This window comes from Megalopta genalis, chromosome 5 (assembly GCF_051020955.1).
Source record: "Megalopta genalis isolate 19385.01 chromosome 5, iyMegGena1_principal, whole genome shotgun sequence".
Lineage (NCBI taxonomy): Eukaryota > Metazoa > Arthropoda > Insecta > Hymenoptera > Halictidae > Megalopta > Megalopta genalis.
This window is the reverse complement of record NC_135017.1, coordinates 26,414,109-26,438,147: the sequence shown is the minus strand read 5'-3', so window position 1 is coordinate 26,438,147 and position 24,039 is coordinate 26,414,109. Positions and strand designations below refer to the sequence as shown.

Here is a 24,039-nt window from a genome sequence, read left to right as displayed (position 1 = left end):
GTAATAACATAATAGTTCCGATAATACCTAAGTAACCTTCTCAGGAATACATAAAATCCGCGGTCTAGTTATCAATAACCAAACTGATCGATCGATTCGGTCAATCGAACTATCGATCGACGATCAACGATAATGATCGCTATTAATCCAAAGAAATTCCAGTCATCCAAACTGTTTACCGTAAACAAATGAAATTTCTTTCACTAATACAATGGTTACTACATCATAGAACAATATTAATCATTCGTAACGGTTCTTTCTAATCAAAATCCTTTAAACGAATGGCACTAATTCCAATGCACTTCTCAAATCTCCCTTGTGTAACAGTTATGATGTCCGGGTTAACCTTTTCATGTCATCTTCCATAACGACGCGCCACTATGGTGGCTTTAACGGATGTCATCTTCCTGATCGACGCGCCACTATAATGGCTTCCGCGGATGTCATCTTTCAGAACGACGCTCCACTGTAGTGGCTTCCGCGGATGTCATCTTTCAGAACGACGCGCCACTATAGTGGCTTTCGCGGATGTCCTCTCTCTGAACGATGCGCCACTATAGTCGCTTCCGCGGATGTCATCTTCCAGAACGACGCGCCACTATAGTGGCTTCCGCGGATGTCATCTCTCTGAACGACGCGCCACTATAGTGGCTTCCGCGGATGTCATCTCTCTGAACGACGCGCCACTATAGTGGCTTTCGCGGATGTCATCTTCCTGAACGACGCGCCACTATAGTGGCTTTCGCGGATGTCATCTTCCTGAACGACGCGCCACTATAGTGGCGTCCGCGGATGTCATCTCTCTGAACGACGCGCCACTATAGTGGCTTTCGCGCATGTCATCTTCCTGAACGACGCGTCACTATAGTGGCTTCCGCGGATGTCATCTTTCAGAACGACGCGCCACTATAGTGGCTTCCGCGGATGTCGTCTTTCAGAACGACGCGCCACTGTAGTGGCGTCCGCGGATGTCATCTCTCTGAACGACGCGCCACTATAGTGGCTTTCGCGGATGTCATCTTCCTGAACGACGCGCCACTATAGTGGCGTCCGCGGATGTCATCTCTCTGAACGACGCGCCACTATAGTGGCTTTCGCGCATGTCATCTTCCTGAACGACGCGTCACTATAGTGGCTTCCGCGGATGTCATCTTTCAGAACGACGCGCCACTATAGTGGCTTCCGCGGATGTCGTCTTTCAGAACGACGCGCCACTGTAGTGGCGTCCGCGGATGTCATCTCTCTGAACGACGCGCCACTATAGTGGCTTTCGCGGATGTCATCTTCCTGAACGACGCGCCACTATAGTGGCGTCCGCGGATGTCATCTCTCTGAACGACGCGCCACTATAGTGGCTTTCGCGCATGTCATCTTCCTGAACGACGCGTCACTATAGTGGCTTCCGCGGATGTCATCTTTCAGAACGACGCGCCACTATAGTGGCTTCCGCGGATGTCATCTCTCTGAACGACGCGCCACTATAGTGGCTTACTCTAGTAGCTCACTCGCTCATCGTTTGAATCAAATAATCGTCTTCATATGCACTGTTTCACACAACTTTTGTCTTCGCATCGATTTACAACAGTCTTAACGATATACAGACAGAATATACAGTATCAGACTTTGTACAGTACATATCAGACTCTGCCGCGTCCAGAGAAACAGCCTCGCGCAGAATTCAGCCGTACCTAAAAGAGTTAAATTGATATATCGACGTACTATCGAAGATTTCGCAAAAACCTGAGTAGTTCGCTTGGCACAATGTTCCCAAAAAGCATTCCCGGACGCGGTCCAGCGTGGCTATCCCGGAAGACAACCGTTCCTGAAGTCGAAGTTCTGGCTCACGAAGTAGCGATCGAGCAAGGCAAGACGGCCTGGCGTTTTCGAAGCGGGCAAGTTGGCTGAGGGATGTATTAAGCGTCGCTAATCGACGTAGTTTAGTCGACGCAAGCTGCCAGGAGTAAAGTGGTAACTCCGCTGGCAACGGGGCCCTGCTGCGGCACAGGAAGAACGGTGCGGCGTGGTAGCAGAGAGAGGAGAGGACGAGAGAGGACGTTGCCTGCCCTCCCCCGGAGCCTCTCGCTAAGTGCTGCAATTTATTTTATTACCCACCGCGCGTCTACGTCCGGGAAGCCTCCAGTCGGTGGCTCGATTCGCGGCGAAAACACCGAGTCGGAACGTAATTTACACCGGGCCGGGGGAAACGGACACGATGTATCGACACCAACGAAAACAGAGGGTGGTTTCGTTTGCTGTTGTTGACACTTCATTTCTGTCGGCGGTCCCGGCCGATCGTTTTCTCTTCCACCCACCCATTCTGCCTCTCCTCTCTCAATCTCCACTCTCTCTCTCTCTCTCTCTCTCTCTCTCTCGATCTCTCCCGTTCCCTCCGTCGCCCCGTGCCCCGCATTCCTCGCCGGCAAGTCTGATCGGATTTTCCTTTCGATTGTCTTTTGATTTACTGCGTCGAGACAGCCCGAACTGCGCAGACGGCGACATGGCGCGTAGGAAGTCACCGAGGAAAAATGAGAACGAAAATGGAGTGGATCGAGCGTGGCAAGGCTGTATAGGGAAAAGAGGTTGTGCCGTGGGATCGAGGCCTCGCATGTCTGCGCGATCATTATAGCGGCTGGCAGTCCGGCTCCGCAGTTCGGAAATTCAGTTCGTTTTGTTCGACGGCGATCCGATGTTCTCCGGGAACGTCGGGGGCTCCTTCCCGCTTCTGTACTCTGTGAATATTTCGGGACGGCTGCCAGCAATTACTTCTTTCCGGATTCCTCTGTACGGGATTTAATTGGTGAAACGCAAACGGCCCTTGGAACGTGTTCGGATCGGCCGGCCGTTTCTTTCGACTGTTTTTTGCAACAAACGGAGATTTATTTTGTTCAGGATGGTCGCTGAAAAACCGGAGAGTTTGAAAAGACGGCCTGGCGTTTTCGAAGCGGGAAAGTTGGCTGAGGGATGTATTAAGCGTCGCTAATCGACGTAGTTTAGTCGACGCAAGCTGCCAAGAGTGAAGTGGTAACTCCGCTGGCAACGGGGCCCTCTGGTAGGGTTTTTCTTTTAAATTATTTATTTTATTTTATTTTATTAATTTTTATTTTATTATTCATTTCTTCGTATTTAACACTAAACCTACCAAGCAGTAATACTAACTGGCATGTGCTGCTTCACAAAAGTGAGAAGACCGAATTTACTTAGAATTTGTAAAGTTGTTATTATGAAATTTGCTCCAATAATATAACTTATTCAAGCGTTTTCCAGTGAAGAGTCTCGGAACTTTGCAGAATTACAAAATAAGAAAGCGGTCACTCTGACCGCGGTAGGTTTATTTTGTATACATATAGTATACTTTGTTTACAAGTTTATTTTGTATACACATAGTATTGTTAATTATGTATACAGCGAACAAAATGAACAAGTGCGCTTAACCACAACATAATTGGGCATTATTCAGATTGTTTCGAATAAATTTCGAATAAATTTATCAAATATATTTTACTCGAATTATTTCCTTTTAGTCGATTGTCTTATTCGAATAATTTTTTATTGTATACGATACTTGGTCGCTTCGCGTCTATCCCTTAGACACACAGTATTCTTAAATGCCGAAAGGATGGCTAATACTATAAATATGAAGAATTTGAGGATATTTTTACTGTATAAATATAATTAATATATTAAATAAAATTAATATAACAATATTAATAATAATATTAATATAATAATAGAATATAAATAAAATTAATATATTATGTACAGCTTATTAAAATTATTAAAGGAGGAAAGTCATTTTCGTCCGACTTATGTTTCTTAGAATCAAGATACACAATTTTTATTGTTTCATTAAGCGTTCATGTAAACAATCTGGAACGTAGAACAGAAATAGTCATTGAGAAGAAGAAGGATTATTGTGGTCAGGCGACTAGAACCGTCCTGTGACAAGCTGTTAAATCAGGAACAACCCGTGACCAGACAAGTAGAATAGGTATGTCCTTTAGCGAGTCCAGTAGAATAGGAACAGCGTGTGGCCAGACAAGCAAAACAGACGATACACGTTTGAACAAACGAAATAAGGATAATTTATGCCAACACGAGTTGAATGGAAACGCTATGTAACAATCTATTGTCGGACAAGTAGAATAGGGACGACCAGTGGTCAGACAAATGGAACGGTAGAGTGGTGTAATAGCGTCAAGATTATTGGACGTTTGCAAAGTTCACGCAGCAAACGCGCGAATATTCACATACAAACAAAATCCAGTTGGATCAGTAAAAAAATATTGATATCGATTTGAAATTTTCACGGTTTATTCAGCATGCACCCACGTAAACATACGGAAACTGATTGACATACGAAAGGTACCGATATAAAACATGATATACGGAACGCAATGAAATAACAAGATAATGTCCTTGGATTCTGTGGAACATACAAATCACAAATTTTAATTTTATTAACAATTCTTCAGGGAATATAGTATTTAGAGAACGCATAAGAGATTGCATAAAATGCACTAGAAAATGTTCTCATTTTATTTCTATTAACGTGGCGTTTGTTTTCTTATTTTCTATCGTCACATCCATGGATCTGCTATTTCCAGACAACTTTCAACTTACTCAGTGGAATTTTTAATAAGATTAATTTTCTAAATAAGACTGAAATTGTTTACATGAACGCTTAATGAAACGATAAAAATTCTTGATTCTAAGAAGCGTAAGTCAGATGAAAATGCTTTTCCTCCTTTAACAATTTTAATCAGCTGAACATAATATAAAAATATCCTCGAATTCTTCTCACGTCTTTAGAATTTTGTTTCTCTGTTTCTTGAAAAATCGAATAAAATCGACAGTCCAGTGATCAGCGACCTCCGATGCCGTGGAATACGGTATTTTTCGACGTACTCCTCCAAGTGTTTACAATACTAACTATTCTTTCGGCATTTTAGAATACTGTGTGCCTAAGGGGATGGACGCGAAGCTACCGAGTATCTTTTTCAACTGTTGTCGAAATCGAGCCGAACCGGAAAGTCACGAATCGTCGAGGGCTCGCGAAGAGACGAGAAATCCCAAAGTTCCGTGTTCCCAATTAAAATTCAGGGTTCGGTTAAGCGCGGGCGGGAGGCAAGTTATCAAACTAAACGTACGCACGGGGCCGGTAATCCGAAAAACGGCGAGGAAGTCACGTTCCTATCGTAAACCGAGGGGCGCAGCAGGAACGGGGATGAATAGGAGGCGAGCCGCACGTTGAATGTCCGTAACATCCTGCCGGAGAAGGTAATCGCGTTAAAAATTTCGCCTCGCGGAAATCGGCTCGCTGCCGCGCGCTCGCGGTGGAACCGGCGGACGGCAAATTGTCGGCTGCAAATACGCGCAGCCGCCATCCGGCCGGCATTATTCTCGAAAGCTTCTGAACGCGTTCAACTATTGGAACAACTTCGGGCTTGTTTAACCTGTATTCGATCCGAGTTTTCGTTGCGCTCGAGCCGGGCGCCCGGCGAGGGGTGAAGATCGGCGCTGGAGATTTATTTCCTATTAACCGTACGAAATTATTTCGCGCGTCGGCGAACAATGCGGTAATCCGACAACGGATCGCAGTCGAATCGCTGGCCGGCCGGAATTCCGACGTTTCTTCCACGCGTCGTCCTTCTGTCACGCGCAACCGACCCCATTTTCTACTATTTTGCCTCCGTTGCCACTCTAAATGGCGCGTATCACGATCCGCCGGCGCGCCGGCTGCCTGGACGCGTGCGCGCCATTTTATGTACACGGTGTAACGAAAGTTGTGGCACCTGCTGAACGGTTCGTTCGACGCGATTCCTCGTGCGAGAATAAGTCGGAAATGGATATTTGCGATGGAAGGCTTCGTTTTCGAGAAAATTCGCATCGATTGAAACCGGCCTTTCGATCAAAATTCTCTTACTTCGCATTTTTATGGAATATTTATAAAACGTGAATTGTTTTATTACAACGGTATACAAATTCGCTATGAGGTCTGTCCTCCTCGCATAACAAAATCTATACTTCCGTACAAGCGCGCTGATTCGTTCGTTGCCGGTCTCGCGAAACGGTATAAAAAGCAGGGGAGAAATAGATTTTTTAAACAGCAAATATACTATTTGCAAACGATGTTATCATTGATCTCCTGTCACTTTATGTTATTAACCAGTTGGCTGTTGAGACATTTTTGAGAAGCGCGAAGTATGTTGCAAAGGAGAGAACAGTTTTTTTAACAGTTTTTTCGTAAGAATTATTCACATCTTTTTAATCGTCCGTTTCATTGCGTCCTCGCGAAAATACATTTACGAATGTATCTTAGTTTCCACGAAAATTACAATTTGAACAGCAAATTTCTACTACTTTCTACGCATGACGAGTATACTCGTTATAACACAAGATATTGCAATTCCTTCTGGACGAGCATACTCGTTAAAAACAGCTAACTGATCAATAGCTGCCGCATTCATTATGTTGTTACGCTATTGCAATAGTGCGTTACGATAATTTTGAACACGCGAACGCGATTCTTGAGCTTCTGTCTGCATCGTGCGCACAGCGATTTCCTGATCACCGTGGTCCGGATCAACAAGTAATAGAAAAAACGAAACGAACGTTAGCAGACTATGGTTGTGTTGCACCGTGTCGCAGTCGTCGGCCGTTCAATAATGCTGCAAACTAGATTTCGTCCAAATAGGAACACAGTGCTCGAAGAAATCCGTTCAAACAATCTCCCTATCTTGTCTGTGCACGTGTACCCGATGGAACTTCAAAGTAGATTTTCTGGAAAACGACACCCGACTCGCTCGAAGGCTTCCCGCTCAACATTCCCGACTCACTTTTGCACGCGGAATCGGCACACCCTGTATACGTTCGCCCCGTTCGAGCCATGAGATTTTAAACGATCGCCGGGAGTCGAAATAACATTCCGCAATTCCGTCGAGCGGCTTTTTACATCCGCGGCCAGTACACGCTCGTAATTCTCGCGCAACGATCAACGTTCAATATTTCTCGTTCCGCCGCGTTGTATTTGCGGTTCTTGTTTAAAAAAAAAAAAAAACCCTGGATTCTAGCGTTTCTTTGCCGCGCGCCTGCTCGCGGAACACCCACGGACGGACGGAATTGCCGTCGGTATATCTTTCCGGTTTTTGGTTTTAATTTTTCCGCGAACTCGCGAGCCGGGAATGCGTCGGCTGAACGCGGCCGACGGTTTATTCGCGAGCCGACGGATCCGGGCTCGAATCGATGGCGGAAGCAGCGTAGCTCCTGTATTCGGAAGTTTCGTTCGCTGTCGCGAAAGTAGTTGCGCCACCGATTTCACTGTTTTGCCGCTTTGCTGTAGGAGCTTCGCGGAACGCGAATCGGGGCTCGTTCTTCAGAGGGCCGACTTCTATCGAATTGTGCTATTGAATTCCCCGCATCACCGTAGAGAAAAACATACGGCTGAACGAGTTTTTGGATGATAGAGTAGTCAGTGTTCCGACGAACATTCAACGAATTTCGTTTATATTGTTCGGGGAACCAATATTTTTGTTCGTAGCATGTACTTGTTTCTACCGGCATTCGGTTTGGTTACGGACAAGGTGTTCTTTTTTTTTCTTGAAACCGTGCTTTTTTGGGGGTCTTGAAAGAAGGTTTGATCTAGTTCCATTGTCGGTTTCAATTAGTTTCTTGCCTATATATATATATATATATATATATATATATATAATATAATTTATATATATATATATAATATAATTATTATATTATATTATTATAATATAATAATATAATATAATTTATATATATATATATATATATATATATATATATATATATGTGTGTGTGTAGGGTGTTTAGCTTATCCTGCTCATTGACGTATGCTCGTTATTTTTGCTGATGTCAAAAAATGTGTCGGGAGAACTTTGTCTTGCTCGTAACTAAGAATATTACGACTCGTGTTCTGTTTTTCCTTTCAAGGTCAATCTTTTTCAAACATTGAAGATCACCAGGTTAACCACTATTTTTTATAACGCAGCATCGAGGTGCACATCGAGATGGATTCAACGACCTTCGACGCTAGAACCTTTGTGCCTTCAAAAATGTGCTTTCGAAAATTGGGATGGCTACTGTATATTGCTTTAGCAAGACTGCATCAAATAAAAACAATTTTTGAATTTCTCATCACGTGGTTCTGAATCTTACGGATTAAATAATAAAATATAAAAACAGTAGGAAAATGAAAAGGATCGAAAAGTATCGATGCGGTATCGTCATGTTTTAAAGCTTTTTTGAGCCGTTGGATGATTTGCATTTTTGAATAAAAATCGTGAAATATTTCGATAGGTGCAGGTCTTGTTGTTTCTGGAAGGGACAATGCGCTCGGCCCGATTGTTCCTGTAAAATATCTCGTTCAATTGTGAAAACGCAGAAAATATTTTGCATGTAATTCGACGGGCGTCAAGTGGTCGGCACCCTGCCGGGATTGTATTTTTCAAACATTGTGCGCGGTAAAACGCGATCGAATTTGTCAGGGGAATTCGCGCAGGAAAATATTTATCATGGCGATTTTTTAAGAGAGAGGGCACCGTGGCACCCTAATGGTCATAATAGCCGGCCACCCCATCACAATCGCTCCGGTCTCATAACATGCTGGTAACAGGAGTAGGGTAGACAGCTATTGTGACGGTCGGTGTACCTCGAGTCGTTTCTTTCGGGAAACAGCGCGTACTAAAAAGACGCGTGACATAACACAGTATAACACGCGAATCTACTTAGTCCATTGTTTGCCCTTTGCCCCAGCGAGTCGTGTCTCTGCTGTTTTTATCTGTAATTTCGTGCACTATCGAAGTGCGAGCCCATTAGATCGAAAACGCTGTTTTTTCACGTACTTTTATTATACAATAATTTGTCCCTAATTCGCGTTCAGATTGCGCGCAAAAATGAACAATATTGGTAGAGGATATTCGAGCCTCGCGGATCGTTTTTATATTTACTGATTTTCAACAACTATAAAAACGAGACGCAAGGCTCGAGTAATCGTGTCTCCTCTTCCCAAATTCTCCATTTTTGTGCGCAATCGCAATTTATATGTTAACTCCTTGTCGCCCTATAATAATTTTGTCTTTAAGTGTTTAAAAGCTATACAAACCTTCAATTGTTAAGCAAAGAGTTATTATCATATCTACACATTCTTTTGCCTTCTTCCGTGTCTGAAATTGTGCCATTACAGTTATAATGAATTATTAGAGAATAAACAATGTTAAAATGGAATTCGAACAGTTTGTAAATCCTAATAATTTCAATTATGTTAAGAATTTATATTTTCATTTCATTGTAACTTACAAAGGATATTTGTCAGATTTTTATTTAATATTAGCATTACGTTATTAATCCGTTCTGTTACAATTGAATACTATCCACAGTTACCGATTTTCAACAACTATAAAAACGAGACGCAAGACTCGACTAATCTTGTCTCCTCTTCCCAAATTCTCCATTTTTGTGCGCAATCGCAATTTATATGTTAACTCCTTGTCGCACTATAATAATTTTGTCTTTAAGTGTTTAAAAGCTATACAAACCTTCAATTGTTAAGCAAAGAGTTATTATCATATCTACACATTCTTTTGCCTTCTTCCGTGTCTGAAATTGTGCCATTACAGTTATAATGAATTATTAGAGAATAAACAATGTTAAAATGGAATTCGAACAGTTTGTAAATCCTAATAATTTCAATTATGTTAAGAATTTATATTTTCATTTCATTGTAACTTCCAAAGGATATTTGTCAGATTTTTATTTAATATTAGCATTACGTTATTAAACCATTCTGTTGCAATTGAATAGTATCCACGATTTTCAACAACTATAAAAACGAGACGCAAGACTCCACTAATCGTGTCTCCTCTTCCCAAATTCTCCATTTTTGTGCGCAATCGCAATTTATATGTTAACTACTTGTCGCACTATAATAATTTTGTCTTTAAGTGTTTAAAAGCTATACAAACCTTCAATTGTTAAGCAAAGAGTTATTATCATATCTACACATTCTTTTGCCTTCTTCCGTGTCTGAAATTGTGCCATTACAGTTATAATGAATTATTAGAGAATAAACAATATTAAAATGGAATTCAAACAGTTTGTAAATCCTAATAATTTCAATTATGTTAAGAATTTATATTTTCATTTCATTGTAACTTCCAAAGGATATTTGTCAGATTTTTATTTAATATTAGCATTACGTTATTAATCCATTCTGTTGCAATTGAATAGTATCCACGATTTTCAACAACTATAAAAACGAGACGCAAGACTCCACTAATCGTGTCTCCTCTTTCCAAATTCCCCATTTTTGTACGCAATCTGAGCGCAAATTAGAGAGAAATTACTGTATTCTTTCTATGTGTATGAAATAAATAAAAATTCGATCCTCTGGTGATTTATACGATTTTAACGACGCGTCCGCGATACGATCGAACCTTTCATATTAGTTTATTGCTTCGGTTACGGTTTATTCTGTTGGAAATATTTTTTGAACGATTTCGTTCACGCAGCAAGCGTCATCGGCGGGCAAGCGTGTAGAATTCCTGGCGGTGCTTTTGAAATTTGCATGCGGACGGTGACAAATACACTGGTTTTGCGTTTCGACCATAGCAATTGGGGTATCCTAAACCCACCTGAACGACAGAGTTGGATTAGAGCATTGCGGGTTGGTTTCCCAAATTAAGGACGTGTGCCAGCGTTCCCACATTGTGTTATCGAACCAAATAGCCGGATGGAGAAGTTGAAAAATTCGCGAAAAAAAGCAGATAATCGGTAGACATTCATAGTTAATCCTTCGCGGACGTGGATTTTTCAAAGTAGGATAAAGATATTACGCGGAGAACTAAATTATGTATGAAAATCTGAAACGATGAGGAAAATGAACAATGCGTCCTGATCTTTTTTTATGTATAGAATAATATTATATATTTTCTGCTTTTGCGATAAAACACATGTCATTCGTACGACGACATTCGTTCTCGAAACGGAGTTAAAGTCATCAGCGTGCATGGCTCTAATTATTTCACAGTTTATGCGTGAGGAAGTGTCGTAGAATTTCTGCATCCTAAACATGCTAGAATATTGTTAACTAATCACATGTGCCATTGTGCAAAGTTCCTTTGTTTCATACAGATGTACAGTCGATCATACTTACTAATTCACTGCGGATCTTTTGCATATTAATATAGTTCAACAGGATGTATATTTGCAAAAATGACTTGCATTTTTGGTTCAATTGCGCGCCGATAAATCTTCTATAATTTTAGATTTTTAATTTTCTTCCAATTGTATGTTTAGCACTAAATCTACCGAACACTAAAGATGTCTGATATGTATTGCTCTATGAGAATAATAAGTTTAAATTTATTTAAGAATCTTGCTCTTTTTATTACAACGTCCAGAATGCAATTCTTCGGCTTTTTTCGGAATTGATTACTTTTGAAGAAACCATAAGGCCCTTTGTGTATACGTAAATTTTTTGTCTTTTAAAGAGAAATAATAAAAGTTACACGAGCTATGTTTATCTAAACAGAAGTATTGTTGTAAAAATCTGTAGTAAAAGTTTCATTAATCTGAAACAAACAAAGTGGCACCGTGATTAGTGTAAATAAGAGTATAGCGTGAACTTGCATAAATGAAAAAATTCGATAATTAAAGAAATGACGGCGCTTTTTTTGAAGTTTAAATACTGATTCCTCCGATTTTTTAAATCTAAAACATACTGAAAAAAATGTGAAAGGAAAAGATTTTTAAAAACCGTGGCTCATGCGACAACAGCATGTTTGCTGAAAATCCTGTGCAAATTTGAAATGAATCGGTGATGTAGAACTCCGGACACGAGTTTAAAAACGCGTTTAATGTTTTACGTATCAGTAGATTGCGGACCTTTATGCAAAATAACTATTTTCAAAGACGATAGCAGGAAACAGTAATTAAATGAAAATAAATTGTTCCCTTTATAGTAATATTGACAAATTGAACATAGTTAAAAATATTATAAAATTGTTCTCATATCTTCACAATCTTCAGCTACTCATTTCTGGTATAAATGAGTAAAATCTGGAGTCCACTTATCAGTTACTTGGAAATGTGTGCACTTACGATTTATCTGTCAATTTGGGTTCATAACTTCGCATATAACACGAATTCGAACAAATCCTGTCGGAGACATATTTTTGACGGCATATACTTTGATAAAATGCAAATAAAAGGAAATCAGAAAATTATTCAACCGTTTTCACCAAAAGATTCTCTATAGTTTCAACAATTTTAACAATTCTATAGTTTTACAGAAAACACATATGTTGGACCGGACATTTTGACGGTGACAATAGGTCTAGTATCGGGAAACGAGCCGTCCAGATAGAAAATCGCACAAAGTTCCGTGGTCTAATGAGAACCATCTTGGAACTATCTGGAATATTAAAGAATTACGAATAGGACTCTGTAATTTCTGCCGGTATTTGGATATCATTATTTACCGAAGGTTATGGCATAAAATCAGGGCTCCGTCCTCGTACACCGCACGGAAGCCGGAGTTCAGTTGGCTCGACAGAAGATTTTTGCTGCCGGCACTCCGCGCGCCCGGGGAAAAAAATGTAACAGCGACCGCAAATGGCACCAAACCGTAACTGCAAATTAGACTCCGTGAATTCTGAGCTTTTACTATATTCCCTCTGTTCTTTTTGCGCCGGTGGAACAGTTTCGCCCGTTTCGCGGAACGATTCAGTGGAGTGAAATTAGAGGTTGCTTTTCGCCGGCGTTTAATGTTTGCGCGTTCCGCGAGACGCTTCGATGTACATGCACGCCGTTTCATCGACGGTATCGGGCCGATTGTAAAAACAACTGACGCGGAAGATGGTGTCGATTCAAATGTAACGCGTCGAGAAAAACCGATAGAATGCCAAGACCGCCGGCGAACGGAAATAAATTCGCGCTGCACACGACCTTTCAAACATTTCGAACGCAAACGTTCACCGGCGGATTATCAATTCTAAAGGTCGTTAGGATTATTCGTCATGCTCGGCGCGGCGAGTGATGGGCTGTTTAACACGTTCCGTGCCGAGCTTTTTTTACTCGAATCTTCACACTTTGATATTTTACTAAAACTTGATGTATTACGTGCAATTATTAATTCTCGTACACATAACAACGTAACAAAAACTTATCAACGCCCATTCTTGCGGTGGAAATTGATTCTTCGGTTCTAAATTTCTTGTAAACAATTTGTTCAGTTCACTAAGTAAACATGCAAGCGTGTACCATCGATGGTACACGTGGCACGGAACGTGTTAATCAGTTAGGCGTAAGCAGCCTTCATTCGACGATCCAAAGTTACCTACAGCAAAGGTATTTGTTGTCTTTCAAGCCGACTTGACATTCGTCCATTTTCATTGATTTTGTATCCTGTGTTTCTTTGTCAACTTAATTTTGGTCAGCTTAATTATTAATAGTAATCAGGCTGCGGATTTCTTGCATTTATGCAAAATATGAGCAGACGGAATTTAAAATATTAATGGCATGAAAATTATTAACTCTAGATTTACCACTAAAAGCATCTGTTTTGTAATTAGTTCCTCAAAGTAACAATAAGGCATTTGTTTCAATTTTTAACGATTGTTGATGTAATACTTGACGCAAGTAACACATATATTGAATAACTAGGTCATCAATATGTATCCTTACAATCTGAATAATCGGAAACTAGAAAATTAGTGATCCGTCATTTCGACGGCTTCCGCAAACCTAGTATTAAAGATATTTTATTTCCTTTTATTTTATTTATTATTTTGTTTCCTTATTCTGCGTAAAAGATCCCAGTCTTTTAGTAATAATTCTTCAATTTAATTCGATTATGTCTAAAAAAAAATAGGGGAATCTTTCCGTGTAATACACGCGTGTTAATATGAAATAAAAGTCGTATCGAATCAGTCAGAAGTCGGAGATGAAACGACTGCAAAGCGCAATTGATTTAAAAACCGAGTCCTGGAAAACGATACCGATCGCCGCTGGTAATCCCATGGCTCCGGTTGTCGAAGATAACGAAGAAGTGGAACAAACGATTCCACGTAGAAAGCCGACAGGACCAGAGAAAATCGACTATCTGTTTTTAATTCACCAACGCTTTTTCCGCCGTGGTTCTTCGTGTTCTGGGTAACCGAACTCACGATTTAACTATTTGCGGACGAGACGCGCCGAGAACGTGCACCGAAATCTCGCACAGAACAAAATTCGGTTTTACAGAGATCTTTCTAGCGTGTGCCAGAGGACGTCGAACGTTGGATCACTTGGGACCCCCGTTTCATAAATGTATAAGCGTAGCTTATCTCCACGTTTCATATGCATTGCTAAAAAAGCATAGCGTAGGAAAATTTTGGATAAGAAATTGGTGAACTTTGACCGACGATAACTCCGCGGAAACTCATCGTAGGACGATGACTCTTTTTCCAAATCGATGCACGAAACCTCTACTTTAAGATAACGTGTCCCGATTTTAAGTTTGACCCATCTTCACCACTGTAACCCTTTAAATGTGGCGCCACGTTTGTCACATCGAAAATTGCCAAGTTTGACGAAATGCGCGGACTTCGTGAATCTTTTTTCGGAGATGCCGTTCAGAGCCGAATGAAGTTCGATCTTCTCCCTTTAATTAAGAAGAAAGAAAGATGGCTGCGAATTTTTTCGCGAGATTACTGCACTTTAAAGTAATCCTTTTAGCATATTCCATGAGCGGAAGAAAGAGAATAATGTCACAATGCTTTATTAAAAAATTATTAGGTTATTGCAAAAGTAGTTTCGGTTTGCCACTCTGGTGATAATGTTGACCGAGAAAGCCTAAAGAATTACATGGCCGATTGATCCGAGAGGTTTGCGTCAGACTGTCAATTCCACTGGCCCAGATATAAACAACGAAAAATAGAACGGAGGACGGCGGGTGGGTTTTGAATACTGAAATGGAGTGGGAATGGAGACGACGCGACTAGACGGCGGGAAAACTGTGAACAGTGTAAACAAGAGGCGAACGAACAAAAATGTAGATAAAGGAAGACCGAGGGGACCGAGAGAAAATGGAAAGATTCCGGCGAAAGGGAAACGCGAAAACCGGGAGGCCAAATATATGCAATGCCGGGGTGAAAGATATTCGAGGAAGGATGAATTATAATTCATTTCTGACGAGTATGTTTAACTTTCCTACGGTCGTAATGATATTTCGGAGTGGTTTCACGTTTCTCTAATATTTTTATGATTAATTGTAACTTATATCTGCTCGAACAGTGAGATTTGCTTCGTGATATGTGCGGAATTATACTTGGGATCGAAGAAACAAGGATATTCTTCCAATTTCAAGATTAATCAGATAGAGACGTTACACTGACCTATATATAATATAGCCTAATATAATAATAATAATAATATGATATGTTATTAGTTATATAATAATATAGTTATATAATATAGTTATATAATATAATATAATATAATGACCTAATATATTTCTCATTGTCGGTGTTACTGCTAAATTTTTGGGCGCTCTTTTCGATCACGAAATATTAAAATTACATTTTTTTTTATGGCTTCTTATATTTCAGATTTTACAAAATACGATTCCGTAGTTCTAGTTAAAAATTGGTTAAACTAATGATACGCATGGCGTTTGTCGCACAGTCTATTTTAGACTGCTGTAGGCTGTTCAGAAAGTTCGTATTGAATATTATTTTATACGAATTCAACGAAACGAACTCGGTAAAGTATGAAAAGAACTTTCCGAACAACCTAATAAATTGTTTCCAAACGAACTGTACACCGGGTTGTTCAGAAAGTTCGTTTCACGTTTCATGGAGTTCGTTTCATCGAATTCACGTGAAAGATTTGAAACAAACTTTCCGGAAACCTAACATGCTTAATGATTCAGTACGCACGCGTGAAACATTGATCATTAATCCGACACGGCGGTGCTTCGACGGAAATGTGTGAAATTCGTCAATTTTCGTCGAAAAGAAATTGTTCCCTTTAAACAACTAAAACGGGATATTACATCGAAAGGATCGATTTTACGTAGCACATCAATCAATCGAATGTTACTCCCTCCTGTGACAACTGTAAACCCCTAAACTCCTAAACCCAGCCACAAATCAACCAACACCAATTCAAAACAAAATCGAAATCGAGAATAAAACGTATTCTGAACCTTTTTTTCGAACGATGCACAACGAACCAAACGCTGTTCTAGTCTGTAAAAAATTATACCCGCTTATTATTGTAATGTTTATAGGATTCTTATTCTTAACGTTTCTCAGTCATTTTTCAGTATAAAAACCTTGTAATTCCATCGTTAGATTAAAATAGCGCAATTGTTAATTCTGGATTTTAATGCACAATAAATATGTTCTGCATCAATTGCAGCAACGGAAATTATTTAATATATATATATATAATAATATTAATATAATAATAATTATTATAATATATATATATATATATATTATAATTATATATATATAAATAATATATATTATTATAAAATAATTTATATAAGTAAAAAAATTGCTGCATCAATTGCAGCAACGGAAATTATTTTCTTATCACAATAATTATAATATAAAATAATAACAATTATAATTTCCGTTGCTGCAATTGATGCAGCAATTTTTTTACTTATATAAATTATTTTATAATAATATATATTATTTATATATATATATTATAATAATTATTATTATATTAATATTATTATATATATATATATATATATTAAATTGAACTAGAAATGGATTAGAAGGTATTATTGGTATTGGCATCAATGGATTAATAGAAGGTCTACGTGGATGTAGAGAGAATTTTAGATACGCTGGACATCAAATATCGACGAACCTGCCTGTTAAATTTTTTAAATGATTATTTGGATGATACATCATCATCAGAAGAAATACTATGGAAATATATTAACTGGTCGAGTATTACAGACTGTGCTTTACGCTTACTTTGAATAACTTTCCCGCTTCTTCCCGGATAAATAATTGTTTATTTCAAACACCTTAGAAAATATGGTATCATACCCTGATCCAATTTTTCGTTCTCAGCTTGGTCCAAAATCGGGTCTATTTTTTTACCATCCTCCTTTCTCTAGCATTTTTATTCTCCCGTGTTTCGCTTACACGCGTCTATCTGAAACGCAAAAATCCACTCGCTAATTCAAATAAAGTTACCGCCATTCAGAGGTTCCGCGAAAAATTCCGAAATACTGCGAAACATTTCCGTACTTCTCTCCGCTAGAGTAGAGTTGGGCAAAATTTTATTCGGTTGACGGATACAAAATGAAGACCAACGAATAAAATTTTATCAAAATAAAAATTTAACGGTATAAAATGTTATTTGAATAAGAATTCATTCGAATATGATTTTATTCGAACAAAGAATTATTCGAACAAAGAACCATTCGAATAAAGAATCATTCGAACAAAGAGAATCACTCGAACAAAGAATCATTCGATCGAAGAATTATTCGAATAAAGAATTATTCGAACAAAGAATCATTCGAATAAAGAAATATTCGAACGCAGAATTATTCGAACAAAGAATTATTCGATTAAAGAATCATTCGAACAAAGAATTACTCGAACAAAGAATCATTCGAACAAAGAATCACTCGAACAAAGAATCATTGGAACGAAGAATTATTCGAACAAAGAATTATTCGAAGAAAGAATTTTATTCGAACAAAGAATCATTCGAACGAAGAATTATTCGAACAAAGAATTATTCGAACAAAGAATCACTCGAACAAAGACTTATTCGAATGAATAGATATAGTAATTAATAACAAATAATAAATGATGCTTACTTGAATAAAATACTCGACTAAATTTACAGCAAATAATCCGAATAATGCCCGACTCTGCACCAGAGCAATACTCATGAATTCACCAAGAAGCATAAACAGAACCCGCCGGAAGACGCCCGACACCCCTGCGTTTCACCCCTAAGGATCTCCTACCGTCCAGATAGTCACCGGTTAATCTGAAAACCCGCGAACCCGAAACTCTCCGGTCCCAAGAGCGTGGAGTTTTTTTTACTTTCCATTAGCGGGAATCGTCGTCGTCGGTGGTGCGCGGCGAAGATAAAATGCGAGTTGTCTGGCGCATCCGGAAATTGGTAAAAATAATACGGTTTGGAATTCCGGTAAACGATGCAAAGAATGAAATAACACGGCTAACATTATGAAAGCGGGAAAAGAGAGAGGAAAATTGGAGGAAGGAGTGCTCCCCGTTCGGCTACCCTGCCGAAGGGGAATAGAGAGGCGGATAGGGAGAAAGAGGGCGGGCGAGAGCGAGAGAGCGAGAGCGAGAGCGAGAGCGAGAGAGAGCGAGAGAGAGAGTAAGAGAGAGCGAGAGAGAGAGTAAGAGAGAGCGAGAGAGAGCGAGAGCGAGAGAGAGTAAGAGAGAGAGAGCGAGAGAGAGTAAGAGAGAGAGAGCGAGAGAGAGAGAGGAAGCAAGGGGGTCGTAGAGGGGAGATCGTCGTGGCGTTTGCGCCTGGGGTTGTCGAGGACAGCGCGAAGAGGGTGTGCAAGGGTGATCGGCGTAGGTGGCGGTGCACGGAGTAGGGGGGTGGATAGGGAAAGGCGTGGAATTAGTGGAGGCAGTCAGTGGCTTGCCGCGCGCCACAACGACCGTCGGATCTAGCCGTCGAGTTTTTCCACTTGTTACCTTATCGTGTCCGATCGTGGCCTACTGTTTTCCCCGTATTTCCGTTCGACGTGACCCCCACCGTTCGGCACCTGGCGCCGTTGTTTCCGGCGTTGCCCCGAGCGATCCGACAGTGGTCCTCGGTCCCTCGTACTCGCGAGACGAGTACGCGACGAGGATAGGTGGTGATATGTGATCGAGAGTGCCCTGGGAAATGAATGCAATGGTTACAGTGTGAGATCGAACGTAGTCGCGGCTCCGAGAGCCGCTGTGCCGTCTTGGTGACAGCAGGGAAACCGTGCGATCTGCTGCGACGCCCTAGATGTAAATGGATTATCGGTGGATATAGATGGTCTTTGCAGAGGAACGGTTGCAGTGTCGCTCTTAGCGCTGTCCCCGGTTTTGTCAGGCTTTTTCCGGCGCGGATTGCTGCCCGATTCCGAGGAAGAACCCTGCACGTCGCGGCCGAAAGTGTACCGTCGGCTTATTCCGGAGCATTATAATTGCAGATCCGGCCGGCCGGGCTTTCGCGCCACCGTATTTTGAATACATTATACAAATTGAACGTTGCATAAGTCCTCCTTACTTCCGCGGCATTTCATAACCTTCGCGTGGCGCTCCGCACCCTTTCGCGACTCTCCATTATTAAAGACCGGTTCAACGATTCGCTGCTCGGCGACACCGTCGACCGCCTCGCTTCCCCGAGAACCCACGCGAGAACAGCTCGTCGCTCCTCGCTTCTCCGAGAACCTCCGGCGAGCAACTCGCTCGCGAATTTTTCATCCCCTGCTTTTAGCTGGGAAATTGCGAGCCGGCGACGCCGACGCGTCTCGCTGCTGCCTGGCACGGCTGTATTCTCGCATTTGAACGTCGATTTCGTTCGGGATCCTTCTCGTCGGTCATAAGTATCTGGGTACACCGCGAGGGAAACGTGGATATTACGATAACGATAGAAATCGGACGAAAGCTTACGTTTGTTTATTTGTTTAGACGTCGTTCTTGTGGGCTGCGTTTTGCGCGCTTCGAACGTCGTGACTAAGTGATCTTTGAATTTCGGATCGAGATGCGTGTAGCTGAGAAATCACTTTTAGATCTGCTGCAACGCATTGTATTCATGACGGAGAGCAAATACGTATACGCGTCCTGAAGTGTTCGGCACATACTTACGAGCAGCGAAATCAGCGAACGCATATCGAGGCGTGCTTTCGAATATACAAATTAGCACAAATGCGTTTGAATAATAAAGTTAACGAATGCATATCGAGAAGTGTCTCGCATACGTATGAATAGCGATAGTAACAAATGTGCATCGCGAAGTGTCCCGCATACGTATGAATAATGATATTAACAAATGCGTATCGCGAAGTGTTCCGCACACATAAATTAACGAACGCATATCGGGAAGCGTTTCGCATGCTCGTCTAATGCACAGTGATCGGCAATCGAGCCGCGAACGTCGAAAATCTGTTCCTTTGATCGTGTTTGCTCTATCGCCGAAGTATCTGGCTACGGCTCTGGATTAGAAAACTATTCTCCGTTTCAAAGTGGAGACTTCGATACGCCATCGAGATCACTCCGTCTCGATGAGTCTCTGTGAAAAACGATGCGTACGGTTTAGTGGCTCTTTGAAAGTCGAATCTATAAAACGCACGCTACCGTTGTAATCTGTTCGAAAGAGTGGAGAGCATCGGATACGTTTTAAAGGACTCGATAACGGGGAGACAAAGGAAGTGTCAATTACATCGCAGATTATTTGATTATCTCTTTAGGAAACATGCGTTCCGTGAACGCGATACGCAATCGGGGAAACGATCGCATCTTCATCGGTGTATCGTAGAATCGCGCGGAGAATCGAGCAAAATTTTCAATCACCATTGAACTTTTCGAGCTATCGAATCCGCAGTCCGGCGGGAAATTTCCGGATTAGATGAACGTAATTTTATCCGATGCTATCGAGGCTGTCCAATTCAAATATTTTCTTGTAATTACGAGATGAAAATTCTTCCCGCGTATAATATGCAAATGATACACAATGATGGAGCACGGCGCCATAGTTCATGCATACATTTATTTCTACCCTGTAAGCAGAATGCAAATCCTAGAACAAATTTCTACCTTTATAGACCATTCTGCCAAAATGTCAGCAAATCTACATTCCTGCAGCCGGCTGCGCCATTTCTGGAGCGCTTTCTAAAATTCCCTTTAAAGAAATGCGCTCTGTGAACTCGATGGGCAATCGATTTCTCCGAAACAGACAGTACCATTGTCGTCATTAAGCGGCGACAACGAGTGCAGATTTCAACGAAATTATCCCTCGCTTTATTTAAATTGTCCGAACTGTACTGCAAACTTTATTCCATACTTCTTTACACGATGAAAGAGAATTCGACACGACGAGAAAAAAACAGTTTCGATCGATACGGTTTTCCAATGTTCTGCTGCACATATCTCATCCGAATCTTCAATTCTTCCTAACTTTTGAAGCCACCAAATCCAGAGTGCTTGGCAGCTACTTCATCAATAGACAATCCAAACTTTATCAAATCAGAATCCAAACCTCGTTAAATTAAGAGCTGAAATTAATTATACCCAGTAGATTTTTATATAAAATTCAATACAAATGAATGTTTATTATAAATTTGAATTATGATAGATTTTTAATAGAAATTTATAAATAGCTTCTTTACACAACGAAAGAAAACTTGACGTGACGAACAAAAATTTGGTACAATGCAGAGAAATACAATCTCGATTGAACCAGCTTTTTAAAGATCAAATTAGTCCAGTGCTTAGTCAGTTACTAATCCTGTTGACGAATGCGAGCTTTACCAAGGCAGAACCCAAACGTCGCGACGAAATGAAATTGGACGCAACCAAACAAAAGATTTGAACAAAAAAGGGGAACAGTTTTAATTGAAACAGATCCCCGGAGTCCTGTTGCAAACACGGACGATGCAAAAATCGTTGATTTTTCAGAATTTTTCGAGCCACCAAATTCAGAGCTTTGTCAGCTGTTTCTTTAACCATCCAGATACCGATACGCGGCCTCCTGTGTCGGAGTCATATCTGAACCACGCTGATATTCTAATAATCATATCCGCGGTCCTTGCTGCTTTTGCTAACGGTGAATAGCTCTTGCTAACCTCCGGCACGCATGGTTAATAGACAAACCGAACTTAGCCAAGTCTAAACACGATCGAGCTAGCTTCTTTACGGGACGAAAGAATATTTGACGCGAGGAAAATACATTTGGCACAATGAAAATAGAATACTGTCTCGATTGGACCAACTTGCAGAAGATCTGCTCTGCGAATAGAATGCTCAATCAAATGATCAATCCGTTCCAATTTCTCGAGCAACCGAATCCATAGCCAATTGCTAGTCCAGTTGAGAAAGTGAAGTTTATAAAGTCAGGACCCAATCCTCGTCGAACTAGCTCCTTTACGCGACGGAGGACGCGACGAAAAAGCGTTTGGCACAACGAAAAGGAAATACAGCCTCGACGGAAACAGCTTCCCAAAGTTCTGCAAACACGAAGTTCGATCGAACTGTCAATTCGTTCCAATTTCTCAAGCGTCCAAATCCAGAGCTTAGCCAGTTGCTAGCCATCTGGAACTAGCTTCTTTAACCGAGAAGGAAAAACTTGGTGAAAAAAAAAAAAATAAGAGATACAGTTCTGATCGAAATAATCCCCCCTCCCGAAGTCCTGCTGCAAAGATCATCCATATGACGGCGGGATCTCGTGGCAAGTGCAGATCGAGCAACGGCTGGTCGAGTGAAGGAGGGTTCCGAGTGATCTGGAGTGAATATTGAGAATGAGCGGCCGCGACTCCTGTGCGCGCTGTCGCCACGGATTCTAATCGGAATCATCGTGACAGGATTGTGGTGATCGGTGTTCGTGACTGGCGTGGCGCGGCCCGTTGTTGGCCGCGTTCGTCTGGCCGGTTTCCTCGTCGTCAAAGCGGCGTGCCCGGCCGTGGACGATTAGCCGGGAATCGGGACGACGGATTAAGTCGTCGGTCGCGTCATCCCCCCCGGCGACCATAATCGCCGGTCGTCGAACCGTTCGCCGAGGGACCACCGCCTCCATTCAGCCGTCCCCGATTTCGGATAATGCTTCCGGAGGAACGCGGCCGCTTTGTTGCCGCGCGATGATTCGCCTGTTTCCCGCGTGATGAATCTCCTCGGCCTTCAAAGGAGGTAACGTACCGCACTCCGTGAAAATGGCGGCGGCGCGGACGGACGAGCAAGGTTTTTCTCGCGCCTCGCCGCCTGCCACCCTTCACACCCTCCCCGCGCGCGACTTCTTATTCCACTTCGTTCTTTACCTTCTCTTTCGTTCGTTCGTCCTTGCCGCGCGCGCACAAAGGAATTGTTACAGGTTGTCGATCTCCTCGGGTACTGACATTGCTGGCACTCGTTGAAACCGAAAAAATAGGTTAGAGGCCCATTATCGCGTCAGGAACGGAGCAAAAAGATTCCGGACCAGTTCTGTCCCCCTCTCTTCTTTTTCTTTTTGCTTTTTTTTTCATCAGAGAGCCCTGGAAATGCGCCGGTTCCGTGTCGAACATCGTCGTGCAGGCCGAGTCTACGAACGCGACGTGTTCGAACCGCGCGTAATTCGTTCGCTGCGCGACGGGAACGTTGTTAGAAAAAGCCGCGAGATATGCTTTGTAGTTTTTTCGAACTCGAAGATGAATCATTCTTCGTGAATTGTAACGTTTTACATCGTACGGTGTTTAAACGGTCGTTCAGGCGTCGGTGGAATTCGCTTCATTTCGATCGTCATGGTACCAGAACGTCAAAGAACATTTCACGGTAGAATGAAAAATTGCACGTTCATTGGTGCAATTTACGAACGTTAATTTGATGCATCGCATGGCACAATACTGTGTTCGATTTCAAAAACCAAAGGTGACCTTCGCAGCTCCAGTTAATAATTTACACGCAATTCGAAGTCGTCGCGTTAGGAGACTCGTTCTGTACAAACATCATCGTTATTGCGATTTTGATGTTTTCATAGTTGAAACATTGCTGGAGAAATCCGCAAGAAATTGTTATTTACCGTCGCACGCTCCTTTTGGAGAATCGTGTTTTCTTTATTATGCAACAATAAAAAGAAAGCCCAAGCGAGTTGCAGAAGCATCTTCTGTGCAACTGTTTCTGAAAAACGTGCGAGAATTAAATTAAACGGTTCTAGATGTCAAATACAATAATTTCTCCCTAATTCGCGCTCAGATTGCGCACAAATATAAACAATTTGGGAAGAGGAGTCTTAGGAGAAGGAGCATTACGCGTTTTTGTAGTTGTTCACAATCGGTAACTCGAAAAA

General features: G+C 41.4%; 2 protein-coding genes and 1 long non-coding RNA gene across 15 annotated transcripts in view; 2 read left to right on the top strand and 1 right to left on the bottom strand.

The window, feature by feature from the left end:
- The window catches only part of LOC117222450 (discs large 1), a 496,085-nt gene that overhangs the window by 404,796 nt on the left and 67,250 nt on the right, over positions 1-24,039 (top strand). The gene's annotated exons all lie outside the window — the stretch shown is intronic.
- On the bottom strand, positions 16,803-23,118 carry LOC117223972 (uncharacterized). 2 transcript variants are annotated; one of them, XR_013033442.1, is made up of 4 exons: positions 23,036-23,118; positions 18,729-18,914; positions 17,007-17,190; positions 16,803-16,900 (listed from the first exon to the last, which is right to left on the bottom strand). It is a non-coding gene; the product is annotated as an uncharacterized LOC117223972 (long non-coding RNA). The 2 variants fall into 2 exon arrangements; XR_004491061.2 differs by having other exon boundaries at positions 16,803-17,190.
- Positions 18,899-24,039, top strand: part of LOC117223970 (discs large 1) — a 950,943-nt gene continuing 945,802 nt past the window's right edge. For 10 of the 12 annotated variants that reach the window (XM_076522026.1, XM_076522020.1, XM_076522022.1 and 7 more), the window contains exons 1-2: positions 18,899-19,031; positions 22,463-22,907. The gene's annotated coding sequence lies outside the window, so the exon portion shown is untranslated. Of the gene's footprint in view, positions 19,032-22,462; positions 22,908-24,039 lie in introns of those variants that run through there. The other 2 variants (XM_076522021.1, XM_076522023.1) reach the window with 1 other exon arrangement.